Source organism: Coffea eugenioides, chromosome 10, assembly GCF_003713205.1.
Source record: "Coffea eugenioides isolate CCC68of chromosome 10, Ceug_1.0, whole genome shotgun sequence".
Classification (NCBI taxonomy): domain Eukaryota; kingdom Viridiplantae; phylum Streptophyta; class Magnoliopsida; order Gentianales; family Rubiaceae; genus Coffea; species Coffea eugenioides.
The window spans coordinates 18,270,265-18,283,567 of record NC_040044.1 but is presented as its reverse complement, the minus strand read 5'-3'; positions in this window follow the sequence as shown (position 1 = coordinate 18,283,567).

Below are 13,303 nucleotides of genomic sequence, written 5' to 3'. Positions count from 1 at the left end.
CTGTGGTTAATTTTATATACATGCCAGAAAATCAGCAAAATTGACTGAAAAACCTAACCTGCATAAGAAAAAAACTAGAATGTTATAGTAAATTGAGGCTCAATTTGGACTAACTTATGTACTGAATCTCTTTGAGGTATCTTCTAAGGATTGTTAGTGTTTTGAGTCTAGTTTTCAGCGGGCCAAGTTTTATGATATGTTGACATTTATAACTCAAGTTATGATTTTTTCAAAAGAGTGATGCTTGCTGAGATTTTTCCAACTTGGGCCAAGAGAGAAAGATGATGAGTTTTTCTTTCAACTTTTCTATAACTTCAGTTGTAAAACTACATGAATGATGTTAATCTTCCTTTATAATACAATAATAGTGACATGTATGTGGGCTCTAAGGAGAAACTTGAGTTTGAAGGCTGTGATTCTTGTTAGAATTTCTCTAGCATTGTCGAGAGAGTAAATTGTGTAAGTGCAGCTCTTATTTTCAAATTTTGGTTGAGACATGTATTAGTTCTGTTTGTATGATACTTATGGTATGTTCACCGTTGAATCTAATGGAAACTTGTTAACTTGACTGGAGAGCAACTTGAAAAAAAAAAAAACTGCTGGAAATCTACTTGAATGGACAAGTGAGGAAGGAGGGAACATTTCTAGTTTGTACACGACTTTTGGGGCTGCAAAACTTTTAGGTTATTGTTTAATAACCCTTATAACATATTATTTTCATAGGCATGTTGAGTTACGTGATAAACAAAGAGTTTTATTGAAGAAAAGCTCCCTCAGCAAACTATTTTCTTACTAGAAAATTTTCCAGCATTGATCGTGATTCTGTCCTGTTTTTGGAATGCACTTAAACTGCATATTCGTCCATGATAAAGGCCAAATCAGTTCTTGCTCAAAACATGAAAGTTGTAGGAAATGGAGTTAACTATCTTCCTATAAAATACCAGCTCAATCCAAGCACTGTAACATGTGAAATGATAAAATTACCCCTGACTGCCAAATATACTATTTCGCGGACAGTTTTCTGTTTTCTCTGAGATTACACATTTTGATCTTGAAAATGAACGAATTGGATGTCAATGTCTTCATAAGACTTGTAGTTCTCTATCTTAGCTTTGAAACGGTATAAAGTGTACCCCAAACCGATAAGCGTAGCTTCAGTTGTGACCGAAACGCCAAGAGACGTCAAACCTGTTATTTTGTTATTTATCTCGAACATTAGTTCCGGTCGCATTGTTAGCATTGTTTTGTAATTGAATGACATTGAGCCTAGTGAAAGGCTATTGTGGTAAGATTATTTGTGTTGATTTTGGGGCTGAATTAATAAAAATAATGAAGTCATAAATGGCTGAAAAATAGGTAAATACAAAGGGCGTGCTGCCCAAATTTTCACTCGAGATCTAGGTAGATGTACTCGTGACTTGAGTAAGGATTTGAGGATGAATCTAACTTGAATTATCTAGGGTATTCAAGTCTTTTTTCAAAGAGGTATATGAGTTAGAATTCGACCGAAACTTGTACCCTTGAAAAAATGAAAGTAACGACTAATAGAAATATATATTCCACGTCACTTCGATTCAAATGGAGATTTCAAAGTTTAATCGCTTCAAAGTTTCAAAGTTTTAAGAGCGAACATGAGTTTTATGAATATTCTCCAAATGAGTTTCAATTACTTGATTCTCGTTAAATGAAACGTTTAAGTTTCGAACCTTAGTTGATTTTCAAAGCTCTTAAACGATGTTTTATCGCAGATTTGGACTCCAAACAAGGAGTAATACCTGAACGTGATCCGTAAAGGCACTACATCTTTGGTGAGTGCTTTCAAATACCTGATTAAACTTGACACTTGTGTTTAATACTTGACCAATGTGATTACATGATATATGAGTGGATTGATAGGGCAAGAGTGTAGTTTATCGCACTTGCCCTAATGTGATTTATTCTTGTTCATTGATTTCAAGTGAATTGATATACATGCATATGAGTTGCATCTTGTCTAGAATTCCAAAAATCCTGTGGCTTGTTAATCGAGTCGAGTCGGCAAGGCCTTGGTCGATTCGATAACGAACCCTGAGTCATTAGTTTTGTCGAGTGAAGTGTTATCTCCTCGATTAATTGGTATACTCGAGTATTACCACCAGTGTTTATCTTGGAGTTCGAACCCTGTAAGGGGTTTGGTTGGTGGACGGAAATTGGAGTTAAGTGGTGTACTACTGGACTAGTTACCTTACTTGAAAATTGATGGAATGTCAACTACTATTTGATCAAGCTATGGTGGAGTTGGTTTACAAAGGCAACTGTATCCTTTTACGTGAAATGCTGAATATTTAATGTTTGGCCATATGAAGTGTTATTGCTTATTTTCTTGACTTGTTATACTCGCTATTTTACTATTCGGATGCTTTCACTTTTACTTAATGGTCAATTTGCTATTTGGAACATCACTGAATTTTAGCTCACTCTATTAGTTTTGTTTTCCTTACAGGGGATACGAGCGAGGCGTGAGACTTGTACAGAGTAGTCTAGTTTTAAAATTTTAAATTGTACTTGTGCTAGCACCCGACTAGGGTTGATTGTACTTGGATTGTAAACACGTTAATGTATTTGGGTGTGTATAAGCCTTGTAGTTTTATCTGAGCATCAATATATATATTAAGTTTGAACTTGTTGTGTTACTTATTTTCTATGAATGTAAGTTACTTTCTTGAGTTTTGAGTGAGTGAGTCTTGGCGAGAGTTGGGCATGCGACTCGTTAAAACGTAGGGTGCGCCCTAGAGGGAGGTGGGGTCGTCACAAGCCTGCTGCACTATCCCCATCCATAGAGAATACCACTTTCATAATCTCCTTGAAAGAAGGAGCCTCTTCCAGACAGTTATTATCAATTTTGGAACTCAAGTCAGGAATAACATGGAGCAGTCGAAAATCCGAAGAAGACTCCACCGAAAACAAATCATCAAAGAACTTCACGGCTTCCATTCCGATTGTGTCATCATCAGTAACCCAAGCACCGTAGGAGTCTCGAACCCTGTGAATTGCTGCCCGATATCTCCGCTGCTTCACCGCTGAATGGAAGAATTTCAAATTATTATCCCCACGCCGTAGCCACTTAACCCTGGCTTTTTGTTTCCAGAATTGTTCCTCTACAGTTAGAACCCTCCGCAATTCAGCTTGCACCCGTTGCAACTAAACAAAATTCTCATCCGAGCTATCTGCCTGCAACTGAAGCTCTGCCCGAACCACCACTGCCTACGCCTTCTTTACGCTGAAAAACATCTCCAAACATCTCCTTATTCCATTGCTGAATAACATGAGAGACTCTCTTCAATTTGGTCCATACACGATAAAACGGAGAGCCACTAACATCAGCTTGCCAAGCCACCTTCACCACATCCAGCAGACTAGATGTCCACACATTAAGGAACCTAAAAGTGCGAGACTTATTGTGCAGTCTGGTAGAGAAGGAAAGGAGAAGCGGGGCATGGTCAGAGGGCTCCCGCACCAAGTGGGATACAGTTAACAAGGCCGAATCGTTTAAATAGGTCATGTTAAGTAATAACCGATCTAGACGTTTCCAGATTCTTGCTCGCCTATGTCTATTATTACACCAAGTGAAGTTGGACCCAAAAAATCCTGCATCAAGCACATCAGCCTCTCCCATAAATTGGGAAAGCTCTAAGCCCTGACACGGCTAAAACGGTCGACCACCCTTCTTCTCATTCACAGACAAAATAAGGTTAAAGTTCCCCATAATATACCATGGCCTGTGACATGGCTTGTCATGAAGCAAAGCAAGCCATAGTCTCCTCCTTTTCGCAACAGTACACTTAATATGAACAAAGGACACAATAAAAGGACAGGATCGGTGGGGATGACCAAGTGAGATGGACAAGTGTTAGTCAGACTCCCCAACAACCATAGAAGTAAAAGGAAATCTAAAGAAAACCAATAGGTCCCCTGACGGGTTAGAGATCACATGATCAAAATTCAACCGCACACGAATTGATTCCATGTCTTTTGTCAAAAGTTTAGGCTCACAGATCCCAACCACTGACAACTTGTGTACCAAAATTAATTTTTTCAGCCTTCGTAAATGTGGAGACTTAGAAATCCCTCGAATGTTCCAAAAAAGTGCACTAATCATTAGATAAAGCGTGAGAAGAATTTTGAGGTTTGTGTCATTGACCTGAGCTCTCTGTCCGAAGGAAACTTGGCACGGATGCCACGGCCTTGAGTTGGACGACACCCCTGCTCTAGTGCTGCTAACTAGTCTACATTTAGGTGATCGCTCAAAGACTGCGAGCACTGGGGTACAGCAGCCCGTGGTCTTGGCAACCGAGGAGACAAGCAGCCCGCGCTAATGGGCTCTTCAGACATAGTGTCGTTTACTCATTTCGAGTCGTCATCTCTATTCTCCATCGCTTGAGAGTCTTCCTTCACTACCCGAGCAGCCATGTCATGGATGATACCAGTAGCCGCCGCCTTCAGTGCATCATCAATCATAGAGGGTAGGGAAGCTAAAAATGGAAGGACAACCTCCTAGCTAGCGACCCGTTCAAAAGCAAGAACGGGCGCTGCAGCAGGGACTGATGGCAGCGGCAGCTCTACCTCCTTGCGCAAGAGGATGCCACCTGCAGCTGAGGTAGGAGATGCAGCAGCTCGCGCCTCAGATGTGCCCAACTGAGGATACACCAAGCCCTGCATTGGTTTTAGACCCTCCGCGACAGGCAGCTTCACAACCTCTGAAGCAGTAGCACCTGGCGATTCCTCCAGCAGCTCCTCGTCTTCTCGTATCTGGCCAGCAAGCGCCGTCATCATCATGGGAGACAGCAAGACCACCCCGCACTAATCCTCCAAAGGAGAGGCCAGCACGGGGTCTGCAGAAAGAGGTGCCATCTCCTTAGTAGCAAGAGCAGAACCAGTCCGCTTGTCTATCTCCTTCTATTGTACGCGTGGTTTAGATTTTGATAGCCCCTTGGCCCGGAGCTTTGGTTTCTTAACGTGGCATTCCTCCTCCCCATGCCCTTGGCGATAGCAGTGCGAGCAATACCTCGGCATGTGCCCATGTAACAAAGGTTGCCAAAAACCTAGCCCCTCACCTAGTTGTAACCATATACGGAATGGTAATTCTTTTAGCAAATCAACCTCAACACACACTCTCGCTACGCTAGGGTGAGTGAGATTAGCTGTCGTAGAATCGACGAAGAAAGGTCGCCCCAAAAATGAAACAACTTGAAACAAACATTGTTTATCAAACAGGTGAACTGGAAGCTTGGGTAGATTGAACCAAACTGGAGCGAGTGAAGATTCCCTGTCAACGTGAAAACTTATAGACTATTTGAAGACACGCATTGGGCACCCAATCACATACCAGATACTCCTTGTCCAAACCTGTAAGAAACCAGCCTCATTCTGCAACCTAATCAGGACGTGGCGTGTGTCAAGCAGCCCAATGGAAAACGAGTCATGAAAGTCGAGGGACGTAAAGAATTTGCGCACAACATCCATTGCTGGCCTCTGTCTGGAGAACTTTCCGACCAGCGAGAATCGAAAGGGGGCCGCAATGGACTCCATAGCTTATGCAGAAAAAGTTATAGCTAGCTCTCCACGATGGGTCATAGACGTTGCCTTAACCTGAAGGCTGGGGAAGGGCGCTATAACGGATTAGAATAATTCAGAGAACGATTTCTTTCGAAACCTAGGTGACGTCGAAGGAGGTTGCCCGCCATCCGGAGGTGGCTGGCCAACTGCGACAACCATAGAGGCTGCAGCGGTGGACTAGGGTTTTCTGACTACCTAGGCAGCAACGGCGGCTTTGTGGTTAAACTTCTATGTCAAATATATGTGAATTTACTAAACATAATTAAATATTTACTGAAAATAATGGTTTTAATTTAGTAATTTTGTGATAAGTACCACTTACCAATCACTTTGTAATAAGTATTAAAATTTGATCATTGTATTATTTGTGATCTCTAGTTTAACTACTAGATTTTGTGATACAAATTTAATTTTAGTATTATGCAATTAAAATATCACTTCTGTGGAAGTTTTAATTGCTTTAATTGCAAAAGAGTATGTGCTCTATTAATATTTACTTTTTGATATAGGTTGCTTCACATACTTTTCTATTTTTTTGTTTAACTTTTCTATTTATTTGATACAGAGCTATTACCTATCGGATGGTTGGTCCAATACTATTTTTTGATTTAGCATGATAAATGAATATCATGGATCTGGATTATTACGTACAGACCAAATGTTAGCTTATATCGTGGACTTTGGCCCATTGTTTATATACAAACCAATTCACTGCCTAATCTTTTTAATTATAATTAAGTGTATTTCTTTTATTACAAGGTATGTATTTCATTTATAATTATATAATGTTACTCATACTAAAATTCAAATTGTAAATCAAATAATTTGATGCAACAACTTACTGATTTTATGTTGATATTGAGATTCAAATATAAAACCCTAATAATATGACGAGTTTATATTTATTACTATTTGTTCGGACGAAGTTATTATACTTTAAAAAGATTATATACACTTTTAACCTTGGATATATGCCATTTAATCGTAATTTGAATTTGAATATTATTTTTTGCACATGTTGCATATATCCAAAAGTGATAATACGCTGTCAATGTACACAAGATAAACTCATTTAAAATTATGATAAAAAAAGGAAGGAATATGAACAGTTTCAAATAAGAGTGGAAGCAAGATATGAATTTGAAAAGAGAAAAAGAACAATCAAATAGAGTACAAACTAATTTACATCATAAAATTTAAGCTACAAACTTCAATAATACTCCCTCTGTCCTAATTATTTGGTCCTGCTTCGGAAATCTAACCTTTTAAAAATAGTGATTTGATTGTGATGTTTATATTTTTCTTTCCAATTTTATTCCTAGAAATTCAAAATTTGAATTTGAATGGTAACATGCATATGATTAGAGAGAAGAATTATATTGAAAAGAGAGACTAAAAAGTGTTTTAACTTTCTCAACAAAACAAATATTTTGACACATCTCAAAATGAAAAGTAGAATACTTTCAATGGAATAGAAGAAGTAATATTTATTTGAATAATGAAAAAACTAAGGTTTAAAATATAAGTAAGTAAATTTTAAAGCAACAAAAAAGTTGTCTTCAAAAATGAAGTTTGGCAAATAATCAATGCTTAAAATAGGTCTTGATCTTATTCGTGTCATTCTCCCTCTCTTGATCTTTTGGTTTATTTGGAAGGGCCGTAACAAGGCCCGCTTCGAGGGGATGAGTATGTCGTCAGATCAGGTAATCAACCAGGTGTGCGCATTTGTCGAGCAGTTGGGCAGGGGGGGCCTGCTCAAGTTGGAGTTTTTCAAAGGGGACACAGATTGTGATTGGGTGAAATTCGGTAAGGTCAAGGAAAAATTGGTACAGCTTCGAGCCGTTTCTTGGGCAAAACCTACAGGGCAAGCGGTGAAACTCAACACTGATGCAAGTGTTGTAAGCGGGCGTTCAAGTGGTGGAGGGGTGGTGCGCTCGGCTGAGGGTAATTTAGTGTTTGCTTTTTATAAAGAGTTTGGAGAGCAGGACGTTCTCTCCTCAGAGGCGTTGGCTTTGTTAGAGGGTCTTCGTTATTGCCAGGACAACAATCTCTCTGGAGTCATAGCGGAAGTGGATTCTAGTACTTTAGTGCATCTCGTGTCCTCTAAGATGACGTCTTGCTGGCCGTTATGTAACACAATTAGGCATATTCGGTGCTTGGTGGCAAAATTGGGAGTGTCTTTGGTTCACACGTTCAGAGAAGCAAATGCGGTTGCTGACGCTTTGGCCTCCTCGGACCTACGAGCGGATGCCCACTTCTTGAGTGAAATAACTCTCCCTTATAAAGTTCGGGCACTTTTGCAGTTAGATAGGTTGTCAACTCCGTATGTGAGAGTATGTACGATCTCAGGCTAGGTTAGTCACACGGTCTGTGTAATTTCCCCTTTTCTTTGCCAATAAAGATCATATTTTTGTTAAAAAAAAAATGCTTAAAATAGGTTCATTGGAGTTAGGGAAGATCAATGCTTCATAAAAAATCAAAAGTCAAAACTTTTGGCATTCATTTTTTACTAGTACTTCTATTATTTTAGTTCAAATCAATTTAGTATTGAAAAATTGTATTCGTAGTTAAATTTTCTTCTGCTTGTTTTTATTTTCTTTTATTTGTCTTTTTATTTTTTAATAGTATAATATTTGTTTAATACTATCTTAAATTTCTAATAATCACATCAATGAAGAAATTATTATTTCCTTAGTTGCTATTTAAGAATTATACTAGCTAATGGTTTACTACTATTAAAGTGATATCAATCTTGTACATTAAACAAATGTTTTGAATAATCCTTCTCTGCTGTCTGTGATTTTCTGTATGGGCCACGTTTTTAAAGGGGACATGAAACTCGACATATGTTTATATGCTACATCAACTACGTCATATTTATCCATTAGTAGCATAGAAACACTGCATTGGAATTGAAAATGGAATCCAACAATACACTACAATCATGGGCACTGCCTTTCCAATCAATTTTGACATAGACAAATCTCATGTCATGATCACACGTAACTAGAATATTTGTGAGAAGGTGTCTTTGTTATGAAAGGTATCATGTACCTCTATTGGCACACTAATTGAAGTATGAATTCTATCAATTGTACCAATTCAATCATGTATTATAAGGGATATGCATAATAACGAGTGGTATTTTTGTTAGCAAATATGGCAAGTACCTTAAACGATGGATAAATTTATCTATTCTTAAACATTGTAGGATGAATGGCATCCGTGTCCCTTTGTCGGATTGCAATAGTTGCTAAATGTACTAAGACTTGACAAGCACGGTGCATGTGCCGATGGATGATCTCAATAAAATGCTGAAAATGCTAGCCTAACACCATTTATGTCAAGTTGTTGTGCTACACCGAATGTTAGGAGGTTGTTTGTAAAGAAGATACTGGAGTTTATTTCTTTGGGTTTGATTTAAAACCTTAAATTTGTTTTAAAGGGACTAGAAACCCTAAAGTCTAATAAAAAATCCTAGTTTACTTGTGACTAACCGATTTTCTTAAATCTCTCATTTTTAATCGAAACTCTAATTGTAATCAATGAAATTGTAAAATCCCTCACATTTTGCTTAAAATTCCTTTTATTTGGTATTTATTCCTTTCTAATAGCTTTACTCCTCATTCATACCCTCAATACTTGCAATCAACCATAGAATTAAGGGTTTTCCTTTCGTTTTCGCATTATTGCAATTTAGGATTTTTTTTTGCCTTTTCGTAGTGTGACCATTCGGTACGGAGTGTGTATCAAATTTGGTGATTAAGAGTGAGTTTTAGATGATATTAAGTGTGTGATTAGAAGTGATAATAATAAGTTAGTGAATTATAAGATAAAATCCTAGTATACGTGATTTAAGGAAAATCGGCTCGAACCGACGGGTACCGTTCACTATCGATTGAACACACCATTTGACCAACATTTTATCAAGTTAATCTCATTGTTATTAGAGCCTAAATATCAGCCCTAAATCTGATCATTATAGCCAAAATTTTTGACCATTTAAACCAAAGGAAAAGAAACAAAATTGAGATGGAAATTGGTGGTGACAAGTGGCGGTCATCCATGAATTGTTGACCAACTAATTTTCTCCATATTTATCACCAAAAAAATACTCAAAATGCTCTCCATTTCCTCCATAGCAGCCGTGAGAGAGAGAGGGAAAAACAAGAGAAAGAGAGCTTCAATCCATCTTGGGTTTTGCTTGATTGAGTGAGAAAACAAGAAAATTAAACCGATTAACTTGCAAATTGAGGGATTGGGAAGCTTAGGGAGCTAAATTTCACAAGGAGAGGTGAAGGATAACTCTTCAAGCCCTTTTATTGAGGTATTATGGCTGACCGTCCTTTCCTTTTCCCTTACTCTTGTTTGAGTTATGTAGTAGCTTGAATTCATGCTTGGTGATATCTAATTTAAGTGATTTTGATGATTGTAGTGATGAATTTTGAGTTAGGGTTTCGAATGGTTCACTTGTAATTCTTGTAGTTTGGATGGTATATAGTGCATGTAAGCTTGTATAGGAGGTAGTAGTAGTGGTTTTAAGCTAGAAATGTGAAGTTGCACCTTAAATTCATTGAATTCCAGATTTAAAGTTCTTCATTGTTCTGTTGTGGTCGGTTCTGTTTGACCATGATGGAGGCCGAATTAGGCTTAGGTTAAAACATGAAAGTTGTAGAAAATGATGTTTTATAACTATCTATAAAATTTTAACTCAATCTGAGTACTGTAGCACATGAAAAAACAAAACTACCCCTGACTGCCATAGGTAGAGCTCTGTGGCCAGTTTTGATATTTCACCAATCTGACTGCATCTGTTCATCCTGATCCGTACTGAATTAGCATTTGGCCAAAACATAGAACTTGTAGTGTTATGTCTTATCTTTCCAACGCCCCTGAAAATGTCTCAATCGGAGTTCGGTAGCCTGAATTATTGTCATTTATACATAGTGCGGTTAACTAGCCTGATTGTGAGATTCTGGTTCTGTAATTTGATATTTTGACCTGGATACACTGCGAACTAGACTGAGTGGCCTTCATCAAAGTTGTAGCCCTTTATCTTAGCTTCAAAACGGTATTAATTGTACCCCAATTCGATAAGCATAGTTTCAGTTGTATCCGATACGCTAAGCGATGTCAAATCTGCCTTTTGATTTATGACTTAAACTTTATTTTCGGATATTTTATTAGCTTGATTTTGTACTTGTACGACATTGAGCCTATTGAATGGCTATTGAAATGAGATTATTTTGTGTGTGAGTTTGGGACTGATTTGAGAAAAATATTGAAATCATAAATGACTGGAAAATAGGTAAACACAAAGGGCATGCCGCCAAATTTTCACTAGAGGACTAAACTAGCCTTTGGCGTTCTAGTTTCGTATTTTGTAAATTTGACTTGTATACACTGACAATTGGTTTGAGATGTCTTCATGAAAGTTGTAACTCTTTATTTAAGTTTTGAAACACCACCTAGTACATTTTGATCCGATAACCACAGCTCTAGTTATAGTCAAAATCGTGTAACCCATTTTTGTATCATTTTCATTTCCGCGCACGCGCGCATGCATTCCTTTGCCGTTTTGCCGCTTTGATCGTTTTAGTCCTTATTTCCATTTGTGATGGTCGATTCACTGATAGTTGAATATAATCATCTGTCACAGGCAGTGACTGTGAGAACCCGTAATTTGCATTTTCTAGGTTTTCGCATTTTTCATGGCTTGTTTTCTGCATTTTCGTGATTAGGAAAAAAATTCTAGATATTGTTAAGGAGCAGATATAATTTTAGATGATTTTTCTAGTATCGAATAGGTTTTGAGAAATTAAGAGCGTATACTGGATGTGGGACCCACTAGTGCGAAAAGTTCGGAAAAATTCGACCAACTAGGTTAAGTTTTGAATACTGGAATTAAATTACCGGGTGTTATGAGATATTTAGAGGTTGCCAAGTGGATAGGTGTGAGAGAGACAAAAGTTAGGCAAACCATTAATGCAAGTGACATGTGTCACTTAGAGATTAAATTCTACTTTTGACTTACTATTCATGCTTTTACCATTTTACCAAAATAACTCAAAAATTTGACCCAAAAATTCCCACAAATATCAAGCTCATAGCCGGCCCTCATTAGAGAGAAAAGAAAAGAAAAGCTCTTCCAAAATTTGATCCAAACTTGCTCAATCTTCCACTCCTACCGTTTAATTTTGGTTTTGCTCCACAAAACTCCTCCACTTGGTGATTTTAAAGTGATTGGTGAAGTTGTTTGAAAAGCTAAGGTGACCAATAGCTCTCTCTCTCTTGTTTTAAAGGTAAGTTGTGAAGAACCACCCTCCTCCTTTAATTGATGCTTAAATCATGCTTAGTGGTTGTATGAGATGCAAATTTATGGGTTATTTCTTGATTTGTGGTTGAAATGATGAAGTTTTATTATTTTTGGGGATTTTTCTGTTTTAATATAAGCATGATTGTGTGGCTATCTATGATGATTGGAAATGGTCTATATTGACTCTAGGAGGTGGGAAAAGTGATTAATTGCAACCAATTTCTGTTTTGGAAGAAAATTGAAAAACCTAGGGTTCTTAAGGGAGCATTCTGTCCGAATTTTTAGGTCCTAGATAGAGGCCGAATTGGCCTTAGCTCAAAAAATGAAAGTTGTAGGAAATGACATTTTAAAGGTGCCTACAAAATTTCAGGTCAATCGGAGTAGTTTGGAATGAGAAAAGTCGAAATTACTATTGCTGTTCTGGTTTTACCCGAATGTAAGAATTGCGCCTGTAATTGGTTGTTTTGGTCAGGATTGCTTCCGAATTGGTTGTTCAGGTCTTCTGATGAAATGTAACCCTATTTCTTAGCTTTCATCTGGTTTTGGAATTTATGGATTTGGACTTGGATAGCCTGCTTTATGATGTTTCCGCTAGAATGCGTTTTGTGAATCTGTTTTTCCGGTTCTGGTGTAGTTTCTTGCATGTTTGACCTAGTTACCCTCGAAACTGGACTGAGTGGCCTTCTTCAATATTGTAGCCTCTTATGTCCTGAATATATCTACAAAATTTCCAGTCAAACGGATCTGTGTAGCTCGAGTTATAACCAAAACACTCGCACCTATTTTGAACCCTGAAATTGTGTACGTTTTGAATTTCAGCCTCTGACCGTGCATTTTTCGGTTTTGATCCTGTACGATCTGGGTGTTGACTCCTTCATAATAAATGTAGATCTTAGTTTTACCTTCGAAACGGTATAAAGTGCATCGAATTCTGAGTTCCGTAGCTTCCGTTATGACCAAAACGAGATTGATCGTCAGAACTGCCTTTGATCTGGACAGTTCTGACGGGTACTTTGGCACTCAATTTTCGTTCTGTTCTGACTTGATTCAGGTCTTGACCAAAACATCAAAGTTTTAGCCTTATGTCTCAGCTTTCAAATGCCTTTGGAATTTCCTAATTTCTATTTGTGAGCTGGGAGTTATGGTCCAGCCAACATACCCTGTTCGTTACTCTAAAGTGCGAATTTCTTGAACGATTTTCCATACTTTCGACCTATTTCTGTTCCGATCCGGACTTAGGTGTCTTCATGAAAATAGTAGCCCTTCCTCTTAGCTTCGCAACGGTATCTCATGTACCTTGATCCGACATTCCTAGGCTAACTTTTGATCAAAACGGTTTGAGAAGGCAGATTTGACCATTTCCGTTTGCCGTTCCGCGCGGGCGCGTGCACC